The sequence below is a fragment of the Rhinopithecus bieti genome, unplaced genomic scaffold (genome assembly GCF_001698545.2).
Source record: "Rhinopithecus bieti isolate Rb0 unplaced genomic scaffold, ASM169854v2 scaffold_6380, whole genome shotgun sequence".
NCBI lineage: Eukaryota > Metazoa > Chordata > Mammalia > Primates > Cercopithecidae > Rhinopithecus > Rhinopithecus bieti.
This window is the reverse complement of record NW_016806642.1, coordinates 4,153,105-4,153,664: the sequence shown is the minus strand read 5'-3', so window position 1 is coordinate 4,153,664 and position 560 is coordinate 4,153,105.

Below are 560 nucleotides of genomic sequence, written 5' to 3'. Positions count from 1 at the left end.
ATAATAAAAATAAAAAAATAAATAAATAAATAAATAAATAAAGAATAATTTCTAAAAAGGAGTAAGCCATAGTGAAATAAAAAGGGCTTTGGAGTAAAATGCTCTGCTTGTGGCTATAGATCTTGAAATAAGCCCAAGGCATGTGAAACACGTTTCTAGAGCAGCCAGCCCTTGTCCGATAGAACATTCTGGAATGATAGAAATGTGCCATGACTGTGACATACAATAGATAGCCACTAGCCACATGTAGGTATCACTCTTTAATCTTGTGAACTTTTTAGCAAAATGAGAGTGCAGCCTATATGACAATCCACTGTAAGGTTTGATATATGTGGATGTGATGCTCAGTGTATATTAGTCAAAGGAGAAAGAATAATTTCTCTGAATAGGAGTAAACCATAGTGAAACAAGAAGGACTTTGGAATAAAATGCCTTGCTTGTGGATATAGATCTTGAAACAAGCCCAAAGTACATGAAGCATGTTTCTAGAGCAGTGATTGTCTGATAGAATATTCTGGAATGATAGAAATGTTTCATGACTGTGACATACAATAGATAGC